This window comes from Sturnira hondurensis, unplaced genomic scaffold (assembly GCF_014824575.4).
Source record: "Sturnira hondurensis isolate 20B ecotype Veracruz unplaced genomic scaffold, ASM1482457v3 Scaffold0009723, whole genome shotgun sequence".
NCBI classification, from domain to species: domain Eukaryota; kingdom Metazoa; phylum Chordata; class Mammalia; order Chiroptera; family Phyllostomidae; genus Sturnira; species Sturnira hondurensis.
In genome coordinates this window covers 97,007-120,585 of record NW_028082354.1, presented here as the reverse complement: position 1 = coordinate 120,585, position 23,579 = coordinate 97,007, and the positions used below count along the sequence as shown (strand labels likewise).

The 23,579-nt window shown below is 40.7% G+C and overlaps 2 long non-coding RNA genes and 2 pseudogenes across 2 annotated transcripts; 3 read left to right on the top strand and 1 right to left on the bottom strand.

The window, feature by feature from the left end:
• The first annotated feature begins 514 nt into the window (after positions 1-514).
• On the top strand, positions 515-15,106 carry LOC118994903 (uncharacterized). The gene is made up of 3 exons (XR_005068160.1): positions 515-525; positions 3,008-3,010; positions 14,947-15,106. It is a non-coding gene; the product is annotated as an uncharacterized LOC118994903 (long non-coding RNA).
• LOC118994901 (60S ribosomal protein L29-like) lies at positions 5,369-5,893 on the top strand (annotated as a pseudogene).
• On the top strand, positions 13,873-15,105 carry LOC118994900 (ADP-ribosylation factor-like protein 6-interacting protein 1; annotated as a pseudogene).
• A 96-nt stretch (positions 15,107-15,202) lies between the features above and the next one.
• On the bottom strand, positions 15,203-15,533 carry LOC118994902 (uncharacterized). The gene is made up of 2 exons (XR_005068159.1): positions 15,361-15,533; positions 15,203-15,305 (listed from the first exon to the last, which is right to left on the bottom strand). It is a non-coding gene; the product is annotated as an uncharacterized LOC118994902 (long non-coding RNA).
• Positions 15,534-23,579: the final 8,046 nt, after the last annotated feature.

Here is a 23,579-nt window from a genome sequence, read left to right as displayed (position 1 = left end):
CATTGATGGGTTGCCTGTCACACATACCCTGACTGGGGATTGAACTTGCAACCTAGATATATACCCTGACCAGAATTGAACCGACAACATTCTGGGGCATGGGATGATGCTCAGTCAACTGAGCCACCTGGCCAGGGCAAAGGTTCTTCATTTTTAAGGACTCATATGATTACATTATACTCAGATAATCTAGAATAATCTCTTCATCTCAAAGTTCTTAACCATAATTGCATATGCAAAATCCTTTTTGCCATGTAAAGTAACATATTAATAGGTTCCAGGTATTAGGATGTGGACAACTTTAGGTAGCCAGTGCTGTGCCTGCAAGTGCCAAGTTCCCAGATGCCAGAAAAGGGCCAACCTCAAAATCAGGACTTTCTAAACACAATGGCCCCAGGTGTGATATATTAATCATTTTCTTCACAGCCATGCATATCTAAAGATGGAATCATGATTCCAATAGCATGTGGCCATATTGTACTTGTAATGTCTTGGACTTCATACACAACTGGCATATACAGTTGTGTATATGCCAGTTGTGTATGCCAGCCCTGACCCCAGGGCCCAGCCCACAAAGAGGCTCTTATACTCCAGACATGCTCTAATATCAGGGCTTCACGGGGCCGTCTCCCCCAACTTTCAACCCTGATAGGAACCAAGGACACAGAAACTGTTAGGTCATAGTGATTATTAGCACCAGGCTTGGCAGAAAGTGAGAGCAAGTTACTTATTCTCATTCTCATTTCTCATCTCCTCAGAGGTATAACACCACTATTATACAGATTTAAATGAGACAATGCACATAACGCATGGGTAAGACCATACCTTCCAGATCATAATGACTAGTGCGCTAGGAGACAGAACATCCAGTGGGAACAAAATCAAGATTAAGATATCCTATTTCCACATGGAGCTTCCTCTTGGGGGAGAAATAGGAGGCAGAGGCTCAATTTTTATATCTAATTTGGTCTTTTTTTCCTCTGGAACCCTTATCTGTTTATTGAAACATTACTTCTCTTTCTTTTTGTTGGAGTTTGACATTGAATTATTAACTTTTGTTTTTCACCCCCAGCTCCAGCTTGCCTTTGTACTCCTGGCCCTGCCTCAGACTCAGCAGGTCCAAGGTTTCTGTCCCAGGGTAGAGATATTTTGCAGAAATGCAAATAGAATCAAAGAGCCCAAGATCAGCTATTGTGTTTCAGAAGAGACTTCAGAAAATTTACACAGAGAAAACAGGACTAAAAGAAAGGCTTTTTAAGTTGTAGCAGCTTAAGTTTTTTTGAATACTGAGAAATAGATAAACATGTGGTCTGTATAAAGGATTTCCAGTCATCCCAGACTAGAAAAAGCTCCCACAGACTGAAAGGGAGGGCTGAAGGGAGGGCTGAAAGGGAGGCCAAGAGATGCTGATGACGTTCAAGGCCAGGGGATTCCAATCCTCATTTCAGACCCCATTGAACCTTAAAAATAAACACTCCACATATTCTCCCCCTGGCTCTGGGGTCAGTTGTTCACTGAGAAATATCCACACACTCCCAACATTTCTGGTGGATGCATGCCTGTCCAAGGGAATGAACAAAGGATGATTTCAGGATGGAATTTTGAGGGACTAAAATTGGGGCAGATTAAAATGATTAACAACTCAGTGATGTCCAATCTCTTCTGCCTGCAACTACTAACCTTCCATGGCTTCTAGCTTAAAAATCTGTATTTGGAGGATGCTTAATGGCCTGAAAGCACTGTGTATAATGGTTAAAAGCAAATATTGTTCCTCCAGCTGGGTTGCATGGATGTACATGAAGAGGAACCCACTGAGTCACAGGCACGTCTTGGAGATATTGTGGGTTTGATTGCAGGCCACACGATAAAACTCTGTGTAATTTTTTTTTACTGGTAGAGGGTTTCACCTTCAATTTGTGAAAAAAAAAATGCAGCACCTGTGAAGCACAACAAAGCACAATAAAACGAGGGATGCCTATATAGGCAAACTGTAATGTACAAGTTGCTTTTTGTGCATTTTTTGAGGGAGAGGGGCTATAGACGTGATCAGATTCTGAGGGGGTTCAGAGACTTATGACATTTTTACAGGAAGGCATTCTGTATCTGTGCTTTATTAACTGCACACCCTATGAGCACTCATTTCCCAATCCCTTGGAGTGGGAAAAACAGTATTGAGCACATTGAGTTATTGTGAGGAATTAATTAGAAGGTTCTTCGTAAATAAATTGATTTTTAAATGAAGGGCATTCATGTGTCAGCCTTCCTTATCACCCCCAAATGAATGGCTCTATTACATAAAGAGCAATTGGTTAAGAGTTTGGATAGCAGAGATACACATTTTTCAAAAATGTATGTGTACATAGTTTATATGTCACATAATGACACATTTAATCCTTTATTTTTCAAAGAATGTTCTTCATAGATTATTTGGTATTGTGGGATTTAAAAATAATGATGATTCTGATAATGATAATTCCTTGTACATGTGTAGCCTGTACTCTTCTCATTTATAATATCTCATTGGTTGTTGACAAAGCCCTCCTCTTACTCTTGTAAATGAAATGAGGCTATTGCTGGGTCTGCAGTGTTTGGTTGCCATGGTTTGAGTTCGTTTCATAAGCTGTTGCTTGGCAATCCCACGCATCAGCTAGCTCTTTCCCTCAGCACTCTCAGTACACACTCTCTGAAGTATAATGAGACTGAGGCTGGGCAAAGGAGTATGTAGGTCTCCGAGCACTTTCTACCTTCCCTCACAGTGCTCTTACCATGGTGCCTGATAGATGAGTTGAGAGCAGAGCAACAAAGTGATTATGAACATGGGATTCAGAGTCATGCAGCCCTGGGTTTAAATTCTGACTCCAGATTTGTCTCGGTGTGTTCTTTAACTATTCATTTAGAAGCCTGTTTGAGACTCAGTGTTCCCAAGCTAACGGGGCAATTAATAGTCAGCTCCTAGAGTGGATGTGAAGATTGAGAGAGAAATTCCATCTAAAGCACCTGCACATAGTAGGTGCTCAGTAGCTGTAACCTGTTCTAATAAGGGAGATGGGGGGGGGAGGGTAAAAGCATAACTTTTCTTGTTCTGCAGTAAAATGCTCTGATGTAGCAGTCAGTTTGGATTTAGTTTGTATCGTTATGTCCCATTTGCCTTGATATATAGAATGAGTAGGCCTAATGAAAATCTATGGAGTAAAACAGGAATTTATAAATAATCAGGACCAAGGAAAAGAATAGAGGGTGTTATTATCAAATGGAAGCCAAATAGGGGAGCAGCAGAGGCAGAACAATTCAATGGAAGATGTTCACTCCAGGTATTGGGTGGGTGGGCACTATGCATTCAAAGGGGCTTATACTGGGGAGGCCCATCTCCTCTCTAGATAAACACATTCCCACAGGTGATGGTGTGCTGGTAAAACAGCTCTCAGAGTGAGAAAAACCCCGATTCATGGCATTTGCCTATTTCCATGGTTTAAATATTCCTACTATCACTAATTTCAAGCTACTAACATGTCTTTGAACAGAATGTGGAGTTGGGAAGAGATGCCTGCAATCCATTTTCAGAAACTCATGGAGTCTACTGTAGCACAGTACTTGTCCCTTCCCCAGGAGCAGCTTTATTGTTTTTTTCTCACTGGTGGACATTCCCAACAAGCTCCCAACAGTTTTTATAGCAGTTAAGGGAGGTCAGTTCTCAAGACTGCTCTTCTGCCCTTCAATTTCCCTAGACTGGAAGGATATAGCTGAGGAAATCTTTGTTGTACAGGCCTAGCCCACATCTCTATAGGCTTGCTCCTGTGCCCTTTCTTCCCTAGGAATAGGACCTGATGATCTTTGTAAGATCCAAGGGAGACTTGGGAGCTAAGAATCACCTGTGTGAATGTCCTGTATGAGTCAGCATCTTTCTTTCAAAGTTACCTTCTTTTACTTTTTTTTGCATGACACAACTCAAACACACTGCCCTTATCATAGTCTTTCATATTCTCAGTCAGTTCTACCATGTATATGACTTTAGTATTTTTATATTAGCCACTAACCAGTTTTAAAATTAATCATTCTTAATGTAATCTGTGCCACTGTACAACTTCGTTTGATAGGAGGCTGTTGTACTTGTCCGATTCTGGTAGCTAGAGTAGATACACAACCGCAGAGGTGTGAATTCCCTTGTGGACTCTTAGGTTTCAAGTGTGAGTCAGTGATTTTCATTCACAAGCATAGGTACATTGACCAGCTTTTGGTTAAAATATACTGTATATGTTTTACATTCAACTTGGTTCATAATTTGAATTTCCTCCTCATTCAATATCTGATGAGATCCAGATGAATAGCTTCTGCAGTTACTGTGCCCTAAAAGATACTTTGTCCCCTATAAATCAGCAGAACTGTACTAGGAGGTTTATGTTGCATAGGTAGTAGAAGAGAAAATTAGATATATTATCCTACAGCTTTCTAAGGAGGGTAGGCCCTATCAGAAGAATATTTTTAGGGGGTAGAGGCTAGGGACCAGGTCATCAGCCTTAATGTGGTCTGTCACAGATCTGGGGTTTTTTTTTAGTAGTGGGTAGAGTGTACAAGTTTGGAGGGAAAAGCTAGAAGAGACTTAAATTTCCATGAAAGAATAAGAGGAAAGATCAAGAGAACTTGGGCAAAATCTCTGAGGCAGGGAACAAAGCCAGGGAAAATGAAAGGCTGGTTTTGAGATGGTGCGGGTGGCAGGGAAGAGAGGAATATGATCTCTGGAGACTGAAAAGAAAGATTTGGGAGAAAAAAATACTGTCTCCTGGGTACTTTCTAGCTAAATTCTGTTGGGGCAATCCTTCAAACATGTCTCCCCTGGGAAATCTTTGTTTAATTCCATGAGGCTCACTGTTTGATGGAAATGGATTCTCTTTGGCAAATATGAACAAAATCTGGCTTCAAGATTTAGATATGGAGAAAAAGAGAACTTGTGGGTCAGGGAAGCAGGCATGTGGTTTATATTTACTCTTGCACGAATGAAGGGATATCTTTGCATGAAAGACCTAGTGTTTTGCACTCATTGGTTAGGTTGAGGTGCAGGGTATTTAGTAAGTCTAGTTTTGAGGATTACAGGCTAGAGAGGCACAGGGAGGACAGGGATGGAGTCTCCTCCAATTTGAGTCTACAGGATCCTGGAAGTTCTCAAGCTGACTACCCAGGAGTAGGCCTGGGCTTTATGTTCATCAAAGATACTGCCCAGGAGGTACACACACATGCTTCAGACAGTCTTGCCTGATTGGAAGAACAGTTCGTCAGAAGAAATAGGCATACATTTGGTGGTGGCAGGGAACCCACAGAGTCAACAATCATTTCATTACCAATGTTTTTAATACTTGAAAAATGTGCTTTCTCCTCCAGTCCCAGGTGCTTTGAGATCTGCAGCCTTGGGTGCAGAGATGGCCAAGTCCAAGAACCACACCATGCACAACCAGTCCTGAAAATGGCACAGAAATGGCATCAAGAAACCCTGATAACAAAGATATGAATCTTTAACAAAGTAGACCCCAAGCTCCTGAGGAACATGGGCTTTGCCAAGAAGCACAAGAAGGGACTGAAGAAGATGCAGGCCAACAGTGCCAAGGCCAAGAACTCATGTGACAAGGCTATCAAGGCCCTGGTCAAACCAAAGGAGGTCAAGCCCAAGATCCCAAAGGGCAGTAGCCACAAGCTCAGTTGTCTTGCTTACATTGCTTACACCAAGCTCAGGAAATGTGCTCATGCCTATATTGCCATGGGTCTCAGACTCTGTTGGCCAAAGGCCAAGGCCAAGGCTCAAACCAAGCCCAAGGCTGCAGATGTGGCTGTGGCTCAGGCTCCAGCTCCAGCTCGGTCTCAGGCTTCCAAAGATGCCCAGGCCCTTGTGAAGTCTCCACAGTAGAGGCCTCTGTCTGCCAACATGCGGACAAAAGGATTGGTGTGCCCCCTGGGCTGTTGTCTGCATGGGGCTGGGGTCTTCCCGTCATCTTTGTGGAAATAAACCTGAAGCAGGATCTGCAAGAGAGAGAGAGAGAGAGAGAGAGAGAGAGAGAGAGAAGAGCCCTGGCTGCTGTGGATCAGTGGATTGAACACTGGCCTGCGAACCAAAAGGTTGCTGTTTTGATTCTTGTTCAGGTCACATGCCTGGGTTGTAAGCTGGGTCGCTGATTGGGGGGTATGAAAGGTAGTCACACACTGAAGTCTATATCTTTATCTCCAACACTTTCTCCCTGCCTTCTCCTCTGCCTAAAAAATAAATAAATAAAATCTTTATAGAAAAAAAAAATGTGTGTCAAGAAGGAGTTTGAGAACTTTTGCTCAATAATTTTTACCTTTCAGCCTTTGTACCCAATTATTTAAATGTTAGTAAACAGTGAGGGTACTGTTTTTTTTATGCATCATGAAAAACTCTTAAAACTTTTCATGTTGACTTACATTTGGGGCTCATTGTCAGATACTAAGAAAGTTTATTTCTAACTTATTTTTAGGAAATTTTGCATCACTGCTTTTTAAGAAAATTTATTTATTTTTTAAAATATATTTTATTGATTATGCTACAACAGTTGTCCAATTTTTTTCCCCCTTCATTCTCCTCCACCCTTAGTTCCCTAGGCCCTTGTACCCTGACCAACCATCATTCCTCCACCTTAGTTCATGTCCATGGATCATATACATAAGTTCTTTGGCTTCTTCATTTCCCATACTATATTCTTAACTTCCCTCTGTCTAGTTGTACCATCATTTATGCATCTTTTTTTTTCATTTAAAATTTTTTTTTATTTAACTTTTGTTCAAGTAGTTTTCTTTCTTGTATTCCCAGCCCTGCCCCCCCATTGCTCCCCACCCCCCTCCCATCTCCGCCCCCCATCTTAGCATTTATGCATCTTATTCCCTGTGTCTTTTCCCCCATTCTTCCTCCTCCCCCTCTCCATGTGATAATCCTCCATGTGATCCCATTTCTGTGAATCTGTTCTTGTTCTAGCTGTTTGCTTAGTTTGTTTTTGTTTTGTTTTGTTTTGTTTTGAGGTTCAGTTGTTGATAGTTCTGAGATGTTATCACTTTACAGTTCATATTTTTTATCTTCTTTTTCTTAGATAAGTCCCTTTAACATTTCATATAATCAAGGCTTGGTGATGATGAACTCCTTTAACTAGACCTTATCTGAGAAGCACTTTATCTGCCCTTCCATTCTAAATGATAGCTTTACTGGATAGAGTAATCTCAGATGTAGGTCCTTGTCTTTCATGACTTGTAATACTTCTTTCTAGACTCTTCTTACTTGTAAGATTTCTTTTGAGAAATCAGCTGATAGTCTTATGGGAACTCCTTTGTAAGTAACTGTCTCCTTTTCTTTTGCTGCTTTTAAGATTCTCCTTGCACTGGATGGTGTGGCTCAGTGGATTGAGCACCGGACTGTGAAGCAAAAGGTCACCAGTTCTATTCCCAGTTAGGGCACATGCCTAAGTTTCAGGCCAGGTCCCCAGTAGGGGGCACACAAGAGGCAACCATATATTGATATTTCTCTCCCTCTCTCCTCTCCTTTCCCCTCTGTCTAAAAATAAAATAAATAAAATCTTTAAAATAATTCTCTCCTGCCCTGGCTGATGTAGCTCAGTGGGTTGAGCGTGGGCCTGCAAACCAGACTATCGCAGTTCGATTCCTAGTCAGGGCACATGCCTGGGTTGCAGGCCAGTTCCCGGCAGGGGACCCACGAGAGGCAACTATACATAGATATTTCTCTCCCTCTCTCCTTCCCTTTCTCTCCAAAGATAAATAAATAAAACCTTTAAAAAATTCTCTTCTTATCTTTCATCTTGGGTAATGTAATTATGATGTGCCTTGGTGTGTGCTTCCTTGGGTCCAACTTCTTTGCGACTCTCTGAGCCTCTCAGACTTCCTGGAAGTCTATTTCCTTTGCCAGATTGGGAAAGTTCTCTTTCATTAATTTTTTTTCAAGTAAGTTTTCAATTTCTGGCTCTTCTTCTTCTCCTTTGTCCCATCTATAATTCGGATGTTGGAATGTCTAAAGTTGTCTCAGAGGTTCCTAATCCTCTCCTTATTTTTTTGAGTTCTTGTTTCTTCACTCCGTTCTGGTTGAATGTTTATTTCTTCCATTTGCTCCAAACCTTTGATTTGAGTCCCAGTTTCCTTCCCTGCACTGTTGGTTCCCTGTACATTTTCCTTTATTTCACTTTTCATAGCCTTCACTTCTTCCTCTATTTTGTGACCACAGTCAACCAATTCTGTGAGCATCCTGATTACCAGTGTTTTGAACTGTGCATCTGATAAGTTGGCTATCTCTTCATCACTTAGTTGTACTTTTCCTGGAGTTTTGATCTGTTCTTTCATTTGGGCCATTTTTTTGGTCTTTGTGCACCTGTTATATAGTAAGGGGTGGAGCATTAGGTATTCACTAGGGTGGGGCAACCCACATTGCTATGTTGTGGTACTGTATGGGGGGGGAGGAGTCTGAGAGGGAACAGTGCCACTTGCTGGGCTCTCACCTGGCTTTCAGTTATTTCCTCCAATACCCTCAAGCAAATTGTGCCCCTCTGGTACTGATTCCCAGGTGGGTGGGCTTGTGTACATTCTAGAACCCTGCAGATCTCTCCAATGAACTTTCCTATGAGGCCAGGAGTTTCTCCCACTGCCACAACCCCCACAGGTTTTTACAGCCAGAGGTTTTGAGGCTTTCTTTTCCCATGCTGGAACCCTGGGTTGTGCTGTCTGTCTCACTCCCCAGTTGTTCTTTCTGGTTTATCCACACACTAATGTGGGACTGCCTGCTCTACCAGCTGTTGCCTTGCCATCTGGGTCCTCCAGCCACTGCCTTGCCGTGCATCCTCTCTGTGCCGGTTGCTCATCTCCACCCCTCCTACTAGTCTGAATGAATATTTCTACTTTAACTCCTTGGTGGTTTGACTTCCATACAGTTCAATTTTCTGACAGTTTTGCTTATTTTTTGTCTTTTAACGTGTTGTCTTTATTTTGGTTGTGTGAGGAGGAAAAGTCTATCTACCTTCTCATCTTCATCTTGGCCAGAAGTCCATTTTAGGAAATTTAAAATGATATCTCCAGCTATGATTTATTTAGAAACTAATTGTTTGAAAAAGAGTAAGCAGGGAATGGCCAAGATAGTACTGCAGCCACTTAAGATTCATGCTCTCGCCCTGGCTGGTGTAGCTCAGTGGATTGAGCGCAGGCCTGCGAACCAGAGTGTCGTGGTTCGATTCCCAGTCAGGGCATATGCCTGGGTTGCAGGCCAGTTCCCAGCAGGGAACTCATGAGAAGCAACCATACATTGATGTTTCTCTCCTTCCCTTCCTCTCTAAAGATAAATAAATTTAAAAAATCTAAAAAAAATTTAAAAAAGATTCACGCTCTCTTTCTAAGGCATGGAATCCTAGCTAGGAGCAGTTGCCCAGTTGGAGATGACAGTTCTCAGCACTCCACCCCATCCCTAACTCCATTCAGGTGACTAGTACTTGCTAGTGAAATATTGGTTACAATGTGGCCAAATAAAGGGCTGAGACTTCTCAATTGCTTCTTTTCTTATCTGCCAGTTAAAAAGAGGGAACACTGGGACCCTAGAGAGGAGGAAGATCACAAGATAGGAGGCTATCACCAAGAAACAACATCTTCACTGGGCTTTTGGAGCAGGAGTTAAATGATATTGTGTTAAGCCACTGAAATTGTTTCAGGGTTTAACTGTGATGCTAGCTAGCATTACTTTAACCTATAGAGAGGGCTATAAGGGATTTATCCAATCAATCATGAGCCTTGTACCAGGAGCATAAACCTGGAATGCACTTTGCCTTTCCAAATCTTCTAACTGTGAAATGCATTTTTGAAAATTATACAAAAATAATGCCTGGGGTGATAATAGTGGTAGTGTTCTGAGTAAGTCCTTTCAGTCTGAGCTGGGTCAGGTACCATCAGGGTTGCTTTCCAGGAAAAAGCACAGGCAAGAGGACCATGGACTTGATCCCAAAGGGGAAGTTTAGGAATTTATCTGTTGGAAAACACACAATCTAATAGACATGTGGTTAATAGGAGCCTAGGAAATATAAGAGTAGAAAACTGAACAGTGCAGGTTAAACAAGGGTATCAGCCTGGATAAGTAAAGCTTAAAAAAAAAGAAAGATGAGTATTAAAGCTTCTGGTATGGTGTGAATAGAGAGGTAGGGAAAGGCTGATTAGGACCCAATTTTATGAGAACTACCATTAGTGCAGTTATTTGCACGGGAAAGCACCTTCTGTATATTTTTCCTTGGGCTGTCCAGGGCCCTCTCAATCCACCTGGCCTTTAACTAACATCTGTAAGCATTGCACATACAAGGAGTATGCCTTCCTTATTCTCGGGTTGATAGGATACATCTGGAGGTGTGAGGCTTCAAGGTGAGCAGAGAGCAGGTGACTTGGTCATCCTGTAGGGGCTCAGCAGGTAAACTCTCCTCAAACTTTGTGCAGTTCCAGGTGGTCTAGTAAGATGGGCAGAGCCTGGCTGCCCAGCTCCCACATATGGATCCCTGGAAGCTTATAATTGTTACTCTTTTGCTTTCTGCCAAGATATCTGTAGATTATACTCCCCCCCCTCATCTCCTCCCCTTTTGGACCCAAACCGCTGATGTTAGGGCACAAAAAAAAAGAGTGAGACATTTCTCTGTTTATTCCATTTATTTGGAGAGGGAAGGCTCAAAGCAAATTCCATGGAAGATAAGGGGTTGTTATTGCTCAGGAAAAGTAGTTCCTCCACCAACATATGATATACTCCTTCCATTTGGTCACTGGTCTAGGATTTATGGGTGGTGAGAGAGGCTCTGTTCCTGACATATCTTAATGAGGGCACCTAAAGGCAAGAACAAGTAAGTTGTTGGGAGTAGTTGTCTGAAAGGATGGTAGTCTTGGTATCCCTAGTAGAGAGAGTTCTTATGGGAAGAACTTCACTTTGATCAGCATGTGTATTAGTCCAAGTTCAGTTTCCCATAACAGAAATCATCCTACTTATTTTATGAAGATATGGATTTAACATAGGGAATAAGGCACTTGCAAAATTATTGAAAGGGCTGAAAGAACAGCCTCTAGGCTCAGCTATTAGGAATGACTACTAAAACAACAAAACCAACTGCCCCACCAGGAAGGCTGCTATCTCTGCCACAGTCAGGAAGTTGGAAAATCAGAAAGTTTCTTTGCTGACAATGGGCTTCAGTATCACATCACCTTGGTCACAATCCTTGGATCAGGAATCTACCACCACACCACAATCATTGCACTTATGAACGTACTACCTTAGCTGCACTCCTGAGATGAGAAAAGCTGACATATTTGTTGTTCCAGATCCACCCCATGCCTTCTAGATCTACAGCAGAATAATGGAAACTTCTCATATTGCCATCTCTTTTCCCACTGGACTAAATCTTCAAAGATAATTCTCATTCGAGTATACCTGATTAGCAGAACCTAAATTACATCTACTTCCTGGTTTCAAGGCAGTAAGAAAATAGAGCTTTTAGCTCTTCAGCTTCTGTTATCAAGAAAGGTACACTAGAGAGGGGTTAGAAGACATATTCAGCAAGCCAATCTACAGAGTCTACTATGGGCCATTTCCTGCCCAGAAAAAAAGCCCTCAACCATGCCCTTGACACTCTGAGACTGTCCTTCCATGATATGAACCAGGCCCAATTAGATAGAAGCTTCAATTCTGAAAGCAAAATAGTAGCAATATAATGTCATTGGGCTGAGGAACATTATGTTGAGTACAGCCTGCAATGATATAAATGATACAGTAAAAAATATAACAAGACTAGACCTATAAAGTGAATATTACTATCTGGAAAAGAAAGTAAACCTAAAAATGATTTTTGAGAATAAATATATTAAAAAGTGACATCCAGCAACACCATATTTTTAAAGATTTAAACATAGACAAGATAAATTTTGAGCCCATTATAGTGTGGTGGAAAGAGGGTCTGACTGAGAGTAGGGATGTGGGGTAAAAATTTTTTAAATTAAATTCAAAAAGAGAATAGTATGTACTGACTGAAAATAAAAGTGTGCCATTATCTGTGTCATATGAATAGTTCAACTCCTGATTTTGTTACATTTAAATAGGATACATAAAAGTTAACAAAAGTGGTAACTGGTGATTGAAAGCATGCTTTTCAAATGACTTTGCAACTGAAAACGTCATGAATACACTGCCAAACAGAGCAGGAATAATAGACTGAAATAAATTAGATTTAACCCTGGCTGGTGTACCTCAGTGAATTGAGTGCTGACCTGTGAAGCAAAGGGTCGCTGGTTCGATTCCCAGTCAGGGCACATACCTGGGTTGTGGGCCAGGTTCCCAGTAGGGGACATGCGAGAGGCAACCACACATTGATGTTTCTCTTCTACTCTCTCTCCTTCCCTTCCCCTCTCTCTAAAAATAAAGAAATAAAATCTTTGAAAAATTAAATTTAAAATATTTAAAAATGCAACCTATGTAATGGCAGAAAATAGTTGCAAACCATACATTGGGTAGAGGGTTAATATCCAAAATACATTTAAAAAACGTATACAACCCAATAACAACAACAAAACCAATTTGATGGAAAAAAAGTGAGCAGAAGCACTCAATAGACATTTTTTCAAAGAAGACATGGAAATGGCCAACAGATACATGAAAAGGTACACAACATCACTAATGATCAGGAAAATGCAAGTCAAAACCACAGTATCAGCTAACACTGTTAGAATGGCTATTATCAAAAAGGCAAGAGATAAGGAGTGTTGGAGAGGATGTAAGAAAAAGAAAAACCTTGAACATTGTTGGTGGGAATGCAGATTGGTGAAGCCACTGTGGAAAACAGTATGTAGGTTCCTTAATAAATTAAAAATAGGCCCTGGCTGGTGTAGCTCAGTGGATTGAGCGCGGGCCTGCGAACCACAGGATCGCAGTTCGATTCCCAGTCAGGGCACATACCTGGGTTGCAGGCCAGTTCCCGGTTCCCAGCAGTGGACGCATGAGAGGCAACCATACATTGATATTTATCTCCCTCTCTCCTTCCCTTCCCCTCTAAATATAAATAAATAAAATCTTAAAAAAATAAATTAATTAAAAATAGAACTGCAATAAGACCTCACAATTCTACTTCTGGGTATATACTCAAAGGAAACAAAAATAGGATTTGGACAAGATATTTGCACTCCCACGTTCATTGGAGCACTAGTCCCCATAGTCAAGATATGGAAACAACCTAAGTGTCTTTCAATGAATGAATGAATAAAGGTAAATGTGATATATTTATATGAATATTATTCAGCCATGAGAAAGGAGGAAATCCATCCATTTGCAACAACATGGATGGAGCTTATGGACATTATGGTAAGTTAGGTAAGTCAGGCAGAGAAAAATACTGTATGATATCATTTACATGTGGACTCTGAAAAAGCTGAACTCATAAAAACAGAGAGTAAAATGGTGGTTACCAGGGGCAGGGAGCAGGGAGAATTGGAGAGATGTTGTTTAAAGGTACAAAATTGTAGCTAGTAGGTAAATAAGTCCTGGAGATCTAATGCATGGTATAGTGATTATAGACAATGTCATTGTATTATAAACATCAGCCTTTCTAAGAGACTAGATCTTATTTCCACCAGGAACAAGAAACATGTGATGTGACGGAGGTGTTAGCTAACCCTACAATGGCAATCATATTACAATATATAAATGTATCAAATCAACATCTACACTTTTAACTTACAAAATGTTATATGTCAGTTGTATCTTAATTAAAAATAACATTAAAATAAAATATAAAATCTAAAAGAAAGATAAATCACTCCTTAAATTCTGAAATACATACAAATATGTGATTTGTAAAAAGCTTAGAAAATGTGATTGGAGTTACTGTGCTGATCTCTGAGGGGGGCTGTTGAGGAGGCTGGCTTACACTCAGTGAGGCAGCACCTTGGGGATGATGGCAGAGGGAGATAATCGTAGCACCAACTTGCTGGCTGCAGAGACTGCAAGTCTGGAAGAGCAGCTGCAAGGATGGGGAGAGGTGATGCTGATGGCTGATAAAATCCTCCCATGGGAAAGACCCTGGTTTCCACCTGCCATCATTGGTGTTTCTTTGGTGTTTCTGACCATATATGGTCTAGATCCATTTGTTCTTTCCTGTGTTTCCTGTTTTGTTATGTTTTTGTGCTTGCCTGACTACTTTGTTCCCATTCTAGTGCCTAGAATTTTTGACTCTAATAAATAGACCACTGAGCAGCAGCAACAATTCCATGAAATTTGCAGCAGTTTATTAAAAACTTGATGCAGAGCTGTGGGCTGGTGGAAACACCTCTTCACATTAAAGGATGAAAAGCCAAAAATGTACTTCATGACCATGATCATTTCTCTTGCTGTGGTTGCTTCAGTGGGACAGCAGGTCCACAACCTTCTTCTGACCTACCTGATAGTGACTTTCTTACTGATGCTTCCTGGACTAAACCAACATGGAGTTATTTTGAGGTATATTGGAATGGCCAAAAGGGAGATGAACAAGCTTCTTAAGCAAAAAGAAAAGAAAAATGAATAACATCTTCATTCAGTGTGATTAATGGCATGTATATTGATTGTCCTTGGGAACGGTTTCTACTATCTGGATACTAAAGTGTTATGAAAGTAGCTCTTTGCTCTCACTCTTTCTGCCCTTAGTTACCAGAAAATCAGACTTGCCACAAAAGGCTTTTATACATAGTATCTTCTGTCAAGTGTATCTGGGTGCATTGTCATCAGTTGGCCTTATATGGACAACTCACTCATGAATACAACTTATTTAGATTTTTCTTACTCAAGGTTAATTAAATTCTTGTAGGCAGCTTCCTTTAAAATAAAATAGTGGTGAATTCCACCCTTTAGTACAGTTAACAGTAACTTTGGATAATTGTTCGAGTTGATCTTTGCTTGCTAGATAGGAGGTACAGCGGTCTGTGGTTACAAAAAAACTGGTTCTACTGCCTACTTTCACAGTCTGCTTAAAAAACTGTCTGGCTTCATGAACATAGAGACCAAGTTTACTACTTCCAATGAAGAAACCAGTGAAGATTCATTCCTCATTCTGTTTGTATGCCATGGGAGAAGAATCCTCGTAGAATAAAATGAAAGTAATTACATGCCCTAGTATATGTTGGTTTCTCCCTTGTGCAAAACTTAGCAATTTCTAGAAAATACTGATTCTACCTCTGAAATGGGGAATATGACAGGCTTAGAACTCTTGTCCCCTTGCACTTAGCATTCAAGTTAGTAGGTCCTTAAAAGCTTTTTAATAGCAAGCTTCTAAAAGCTTGCGTTTAGGATTTTTAGCATACTTTTAATTTCATATTTCAGCTGTCTAAAACTAAAGTACATAAGAGATGAAGACTTGTGCCTATGACTTTTACTCCAAGACCAGCTAATTAAGGACAAAAGTCTTACTGTGTTCCATCAGGATCCAGTACAAAATAATCTTATACCACTAATTTTTCAGTTCTCATTTTATGGTGTTAGCTGCTTTGGTCACTGTAGATGTGGCCTAGGAGATGGTGATTATGCTGGTATCTGACTTTTTCTCTGAATATTTCTCTGAAGAATAGGAGGGCTGCTGGGGAGAGCAGACTTTAGGAGATGATGGATGGCCTTGAGTCTGTAGAGATTTTGTAACTCTTGGAAAGCATCTTAGAGTCATTCTTCCTCTCAGTAGCTACAAGTTTAGAGTAGTTGAAGTCTGTGGAATGAACCTCTAAGGACCAAAAATGTGACATATTTGGTAACAGGTCTTAAACTCTAATTAATTAGTTGTAATATAGTTTTGTGAATTTATTGCACTGATGCTATAAAACCTGGACTTTGTGGTATGGTGTATCTGTCCCTAAGTAAGTGTTGTTTTCTCCCCTTCAATGTTGCTGTAAACAGTGGCACTCATGTAGCATATGTTTTTTAAAATGTATTTATTGACTATGCTATTACAGTTGTCCTATATTCCTCCCTTCACCCCCCTCCACCCAGTACACCCTCTCCCACCCATATTCCTCCCTTTAGTTCATGTCCATGTGTCATAAGTTCTTTAGATTCTACATTTCCCACACTACTCTTGCCCTCCTCCTGTCTATTTTCTCCCCACTGTCTACGCTACTTATTTTCTGTACCTTCGCCCCCCTTCCTCCTCCCACTCCCCTGTTGCTAACCCTCCATGTGATCTCCATTTCTATGTTTCCGCTCCTGATCTAGCTGTCCTCTTGCTTTGCTTTTGTTTTAGGTGTGGTTGTTAATAACTGTGAGTTTGCTGTTCTTTCATTGTTCATATTTTTATCTCCTTTCTCTTAGATAAGTCCCTTTAACGTTTCATATAATAAGGGCTTGGTGATGATGAACTCCTTGAACTTGACCTTATCTGAGAAGCACTTTATCTGCCCTTCCATTCTAAATGAGAGCTTTGCTGGATAGAGCAATCTTGGATGTAGGTCCTTGCCTTTCATGATTTGGAATACTTCTTTCCAGCCCCTCCTTGGCTGTAAGGTCTCTTTTGAGAATCAGCTGACAGTAGGATGGGAACTCCTCTGTGGGTGACTGTCCCCTTATCTCTTTCTGGTTCTAGAATTCTCTCCTTCATTTTAACCTTGGCTAATGTAATTATGAAATGCCTTCATGTGTTCTTCCTTGGGTCCAACTTCTTTGGAACTTTCTGAGCTTCCTGGACTTCCTGGAAGTCTATTTCCTTCGCCAGATTGGGGAAGTTCTTTATTATTTGTTCAAATAAGTTTTCCATTTGTTGCTCTTCCTGTTCCCCTTCTGGTACCCCTATAATTCTGATGTTGGAATGTTTCAAGATGTCCTGGAGGTTCCTAAGCCTCTCCTCATTTTTTTGAATTCTTGCTCCTTCATTTTTTTCTGTTTGGTTGTTTCTTTGTTCCTTTTGGTCCACTCCATTGATTTGAGTCCCAGTTTCCTTTCCGTCACTATTGGTTTCCTGTGTACTTTTTTATTTCACTTTAGCATAGCCTTTATTTTTTACCTAATTTTCAACCACAATCAACCAGTTCTGTGAGCATCCTGATCACCAGTGCTTTGAACTGTGCATCTGATAGGTTGGTTATCTCTTGGTCACTTAGAAGTAATGGCTCTGGGGCTTTGATCTGCTCTTCTGTTTGAGCCATATGGTTTTCATGTGTTTGCAACTGTTACAAATGAGGGCGCGGAGCCTTAGGTGTTCACCAGGGCAGGGCAACCCAGTGGCTGGGTTGTGACGTTGTATGTGGTGGCGGGGTCAGAGAGGGAACAGTGGCGCTTGTTCTGCTGTCTCTTGGATTTCAGTCCCCTCTGCTGCTTCCCACATGCAAATTTGGCCCATCTGATGCTGGTTCCTGGGTGGGTGGGCTTGTGTATGTTCTAGGACCCTGTGGGTATCTCCAGTGAATTCTCTTGTGAGGCTGGGAGTCTCTCCTGGCATCTTTTCAATCAGTGCTTTTAGGCTTTATTTCCAATAGCTGGGGTCCTGGGTTGTGTGGTCTGTCTTGCTGCCAGTTTTTGCCTGGTTTATCTGTGTGCAAATGTGTGACCGCAGTTAGCCTACCGACCTGCATGTCTCTCTGGGTCTGCTTGTTTCCTCCCCCGCCCAGGGTCTGCCAGCCCTGCACTTCCTTTGCACCTGGGTCTGCCAGCCACTGCCTTTTCCTGCTGTGACCCCTCTCTGCCGGCTGCCGACTCCACCCCACTTACCGGTCTGGGTGAATGGTTGTTGGACTTCCATACAGTTCAATTTTCTGTCCTGGTTGTATTTTTGTTTCTAAATCTCTGTTGTCCTTAATTTTGCTTGTGCAAGGAGGCACAGTATTTCCACCTATGCCTCCATGTTGGCCAGACAGGATTCTTTAGTATATGTTAATATCTTCTATGTATAGAACAAAAGCTGAAGCAACTGGGTGGGGTGTTGACGGAGACAGGTGAAGTCTATGGTATGGAGGTTGGAGCAGGTTGAAGAGGTCAAGTGCCTCTTGTTGTGGGGACAGAAGGTAGGGCTCTAGTTTGGAATGGAGCTAAGGCATGGTGAGGTTAAGGTTGTCTGGGGTGAGCTGCCTCATTTTAGAAATGGCCAATATATGGGTCCTAATGTGGGCATGAGCACCTTCAAGATCCAAAAGGCAGAGGTTAATACATGGTTAAAGCTGTGCTGTTGGGGGCTAAGTTATTCACCCAGGATGGCCAGGCCTTATTCCCAGATATTGTATTTCATCAACTCTAAGATGCCATCAAATGTAAAGTGTACCATTATTTTATGTATCACTACACTAACAAAATAAAAAGACTGCCAATTAAATCATGCTATAATGTTGTATTTGCACTTATAATATTTAATTTTTACCTATTGAAAGTTATTTTATTCTTATGTAGACATAGTATTTTTCATATATCACTCTTATGAGTATATAGAATATATAGCAATATAAATACCTTTGAAAGTATTTCTAAAATTTCTTTACATGTATAACTTGATGATTCTAAATCACTTTTCAGCTCAGAGTTGGAATTCATGTTTTTCCACATTATACTGTCCTCTGTGCCATCAAGATTGTTGGTGTTGCCACATTTCTTAGAAGAATAAGTACTGTCAAGGGATTTTCTTCCATGTTATAAGTTTTGACAAGGACTTTCTTCCTTGGTTTGTGAAAAACAATTCTGTTGAATAATCCTGTTATCTCAATAAAAAAATAACAAAGTTTGAGCTACTTGTAGGTATTTTCCTTGCTTTAGGCTCAAAATACACCTGGTTGTTGTTCTGCGTTAAAAAATGTGGAATTGCAATAATTCAACCATGTTTCACATACCTATTGCTTCATAATAAACCACAGCTACACAGATCAGCATTTCCAGCCTGAGGGCTGCCATTACTCTGTATGCCAATATGCCTCTGAGTGTTGAACTTTGCTCCAAAGCTCCTTATTGTTCACTTTTGAAAAAACTATAGAGATTCACAAGAAGTTTCAAAAATAGTAGAGAGAGGTCCCACATGCTCATCACCCAGCTCCCCGCAATGAGGACATCTTACATAATTTGTAGTGCATTGTCGAAACCAGGAAATCAATTGGCACAATATAATTAATTAGACTACAGATATTAGTGCAGATTTTACCTCTTTTCCACAGTTGTTTATTTTGTATGTTTGTAGATCATTCAATGACATTTTATGATATGTATATATTTGTATAACCAACACCACAATAAAGGTTCAGAAGTGTTCTGTCACCACGAAGATCTCCCTCATGCTATCCCTTTTATAGTCACAATTTTTATTGAGGCAACTGACTTCAGCTTCCTCCTCCATTCTGGTTGCAGATGCTAAGTACAACTTTTCTTGGCTGCCCCTCTATTTTGCCTTCTGAGCGTGCTACAATGCTATACAACAAGCCCCCTTGGCTCCTCTTCTGACAAAGTATTGCCAGTCATTATGTGCCTGCAGTTTTTTGGCTTCTGACATTATTTGTTGTCACCTAACCTCTATTACTTCAAGGATCCATGATCCTGTGGACATTAATGAGTCCAGCTCTGTGACCATCTTTCTTACACTTAGCTCTACCCAGCAGGTAAGAGCCACTGATGAATTTCTTAGTAATGATGGTGCCCCTCTCACCAGTACATTCCTGATGGCTTTAGTCAATAATGAGTTTTCTGGGCCTCCCATGGAACATAATCTGATAGTGTTGCTGACCTCACATGATATATCCATTCCATCATGTACAGTTCTGTCAGCCTCTTTATTCCTTCCTCTACCATCCTTCAGGAAATACAGGCATTTCCACTTCACTCAGCATGGGCCTATGCTTATTCCAAACACCTAAGAGCCACCCTAGTAGTGAGTTTGCTTAATCCCTGGGATTCTAGCCAAGATGTTAAATCCACCTCTCAAGAAAGAATCTTCAAATTGATAAATTCTTGCTTCTTCAATGTTACATTCTAGCTGCCTTGATCAGATACCTTAAAATCCAATTCCAAGGGCACTCATCTGGCTCATTCCATTATGTGTTACATAATTCTTGCAGCTCCTTCTGTATAATCTATTTCTTCCCTTACCAGGCTCAGCATATCTCCAGTTGGGTTATGCTGGGATTTAACTCAGTTTATTAGCTTGGCAACCAGGACAAAATATTAGGACAGTTTTTGAAGGGAAAACCATCTTTTTTGTGGGGTGAGGACTCATTGACATATTCTAGCATGAGAGAAGTCTTAGCTCTTATTAGGGAATGGTGGGATACCTCTGAAATTTCTGTGAATCCAGGGAAATCTACAGAGTCAACATATTAGGAGCATTTATTCAGATGTCATCATTCTGTTTTTCCTGGCCCCAGATTTTTTTCAATCAGGGCTCTGAGTTTAGTGTGACAGACTTGCCTGGGATGAGCATTTAACCATCTTGAGGCTCTTACTCTCAAGTCCTGAGTCTGTTCTTCTGATGTGTCTGCACATCTACTGAAGGAGAAATGGGCATCTTCGCAAGCTATCAACAAGATCCTCTAGCTCTTATACTTAGTCAATTATATTTATAATTTCTTGTTAACAGCCCTCAATCTCATTATTCACTTGTAGAACATAAATACAAATTAGTAACTTTGCTGACCTAGCTTTCAACTGCCAGAACCATCATACCTTCTCCCTTCTACTGGGCATTTATTTCCCCAGGTCACTACTGGTGAAATCTTCAGCATTTGGGTCATCATCTTGTGAAAAGGAATATCTGTTCCTATCTACAACTCAGAATGGCATCCTCTTTGTCCAGCAGGTAGAGTAATCCAGTCCCCAAATTCCATCTAATCATCTGCTTTCTTGGATCCTATCAAGAATACAATTTGTGTCTATTCAAAACCTCGAAGAGGCAGATGCCAAGACAGGATTAGATGTCCAAGAAATTTAATGGGAGAAATGCCTGTGGGTTATAAAGAGGAAGAGGCAAAAATAGGCAGGGAGAGCCATCAGACAGCAATCCTGTTCTGATACCTGTGAAAGGAGGGGAGGAGGAAGGATTGACTAGAAAGGGTCCTAGCCAATAGTATAGCTCAAAGAAAGTTTGAGCCAGGCAGCTGGGTTAGAAGAATCCTGTGTTCCACAGAATTGGTCAGTACCAGTACTTGTACCATTCTCAGTCAGTGACTATTGGTAACCCGGGGGAAGCATGGTCTTTTTGTTTTGTTTTGTTTTTTAAAAGACTTTATTTATTTCTAGAGAGAGGGAAAGGGAGAGAAATATCGATCATTTGTCTCGGAAGCATGGTCTTGACACAAACATGGTGGTGGACCATCAGGTAGAAACTGGGGCTATTAGCTAACTATCCTTCTTGTAATGTGATATTTTAGTGGTACATTTTTATATCTCCTACAGGTGGTATTCTATGAGTAACTCTTGCATTTGTCTCTGGTTTTGACCCCCAAGGGAAACGGTTGTGAACTTCTGCTGATGACTCTTTTACTGCAATGTGTATTGTCTTAGATCCTGCCATGAATTGAATTCTGTCTCCCAAAATACATGTTGAAGTCTTAATCCTCCGTGCCTCTGAACTTAATCTTATTTGGAAATGGGATTTTTGCAGATGTGGTCATTAGGGTAGCCCCTTAATTCAATATGACTCTTCTTCTTATAAGGAGAGAAGAGACACAAAGACAGAGAGACACATAAGGATAATGCCACGTGATAACAGAGGCAGAGATTAGAGTGATGTGTCTGTAAGCCCAGGAATGCCAAGGAATGCCAACAACACCATAAGGTAAGAAAAAGTCATGAAACAGATTCTCCCATAGCACCCTCAGAGAAAGCATGGCACTTTGTATACCTTGATTTCTATCTATTCCCCAGAACTAAGAAAGAATAAATTTCTGTTGTTTAAAACCACCTAGTTTGTGGTAACTAATTATGGCAGTCCTGGGAAACTAATACAGATCCTTATGCTGACTTAAGTTAGTTATGGCAGGGCTTTCCAGAAGTATAAAAGGGAAACTGGGACCTATCTATCAGAGAGGGATGTATGTAGTACTTTGGTGTTCCTGGCCCTCCCTCCTCCACATAGTATTGGCCAGGAACAAAAAATGTAGAGAAGAGGATCCAGCTCAGGTCTCTGGTTTTGAAGTCTTAGGAGTTTCACTGCACACTTTGGCCAAGGCATCCAATGTTCCCAATTCTTACTTCTCCACTCACTTTTTATAGAAAGATCTTATTTATTTAGCGCTGGCTGGTGTGGCTCAGTGGATTGAGTGCCAGCCTGTGAACTGAAGGGTTGCCTGTTTGATTCCCAGTCCAGGGCACCATGACTAGGTTGCAGGCCAGGTCCCCAGTGTGGGCACGTGAGAGGCAACCACACATTGACGTTTCTCTCCCTCTTTCTCCCTCCCTTCCCCTCTCTCTAAAATAAATAAATAAAATATTTTTTAAAAACTACTCAAGATTTTATTTGACCTGACTTGCAAACCAGGCATGTGTCCTGAGTGAGAATCGAATTGGCAACCCTTTGTTTCACAGGCTGGCATTCAATCCACTGAGCTACACCAGCCAGGGTTCTTCACTAACTTTCATACGTTGGACCCCTAGAAAAAAATAGTAATACTAATAGATAATACTTATAAGAACTATTGCTTGTTATGAGTGATTTTACATTCATGAAGTCACTACTCACAACAATGCCAAAATGAAGTCATTGTTATTACTATACCTACTTTTACTATTGAAGAAATTAAAACACAGAGGTGTTAAATAATCTGCCCAAGTTCTCATAGCTAGGAAACGGCACAGATAGAATTTGAATAATGGCAAAAATGGCTCCAAAACCTTTTCACCTAACTGTTATGTAAGACTGCCTTCTCCTCTAATAGGAAAACTAACAGAAGTGGTACCAAATAGAGTTCACCAAATACTCAATATTCCACTGATCCAACAACCTATTGACTATTAGAAATAAATAGGTTGAATTTGTTACCATGGTGTCTGGACATCCTCAAAATGGATTGCTCCTTTGGAATTCCAAAGGCAACAATTTCAACCTCCTTGACCCAATTTCACTTTCCAAGGTAACTTATTCAGATTTCGCACCCAGCTTTTCCTTTTGGAAAGGAGTCAACCTTGAAGTGTATTTTGTTTAGTCCTGCAGTTAGTAGTTCTCTCCAAGATTATTTAGTTAGAGGATAATAATAAATATTAAAGATACATAGACATCAATTGATATTAATATAACTACTTCCTATGGATAAGTTGGGAATTTTACAAGAATTTCTCCAGTCAATTAATAGCCATAGGTTACTACTAGTGCCTATGGAAAGATTGAAATCTCCATAATGGAGCATAGTTGTTCAAGTTACATTTGCTTTCCAAATTAGACAGGAATGTTCATGTATGAACCTTGGTAATAGCTCTACTTCCAAGTCAACAGTTTTTGGACTACTGTCCTCATTTCTTTTATGACATCAATAGCATTGGAAAAATGTTTCTGTTGGAATTTTAGGTAGCCATAGACTTTATACCAGCTTGAGCTCATGTGTGACTCTTTCAATGAGCTTTACCATCCAGCTGACTCATTAAAATTAGTTGCATTGAGGTAGCATTACAA